General features: G+C 34.3%; 1 protein-coding gene across 4 annotated transcripts in view; it reads left to right on the forward strand.

Moving 5' to 3' along the window:
* LOC106883967 (uncharacterized) overlaps positions 1-791 on the forward strand; it is a 90,827-nt gene that overhangs the window by 76,440 nt on the left and 13,596 nt on the right. The window lies entirely within an intron of this gene.

Below are 791 nucleotides of genomic sequence, written 5' to 3' on the forward strand. Positions count from 1 at the left end.
TATATAATATATAATATAAAAAAAGATGGATGGTACAATGAAATGAAGTATTGAATGTCTTATTGAATATATGGAATATGTCTTATTGAATATATGAAATATTGAGTGTTCAATATAAAGGATTAAATATATAAATATATAAAGGCGAATACGTATTTTCTATACCTTGTGGTATTTCATCATGGCCAGTATGACAGACTGTAACAGACTATATCCCACATAAATTTTACAAGAATATAAATAAAAAACATAAAAAACAGACAGAGTTGGAACTCTTTTAAACAAAATAATATATTCCTCTATACACGATCATACAAAACCCTTTTTTTTGTATTTATTTTTACTCACACACACACACACATATATATATATATATATACAGGGTACAATGGGTAAATTGTTGCCATTTTATATTTTTTTACTTTGCACATGTGCATTGTCTTTGATTTTGGGAACTACACAGTATAGTAGGGTCAGTTGGGCACTGTCTGCGAGAAAAACAGCACCATGATGCAATTCACCCTGCCAGAAATTTGGAATCAACATGCTGTACTGCTTGGCATTCATGCAGGAAGCTCCAATATGAACATTTAAAAGTGTTTGGGTGTCAATCTGAGGACATGTTCTGAGAGTGATAAAAATCAAACACCCAGTCAACATCATGGTGTTGGGAGTGATCACTAGTGATGGCGATGTTATGCCTCCATTCATCTTACCACATGGACTCAGACTCAACACGGAGACCTACATCAAGTGCCCGGAGGAGGTAGTGCTGCCCTGGGTCAAGAGAG

This window comes from Octopus bimaculoides, chromosome 26 (assembly GCF_001194135.2).
Source record: "Octopus bimaculoides isolate UCB-OBI-ISO-001 chromosome 26, ASM119413v2, whole genome shotgun sequence".
Lineage (NCBI taxonomy): Eukaryota > Metazoa > Mollusca > Cephalopoda > Octopoda > Octopodidae > Octopus > Octopus bimaculoides.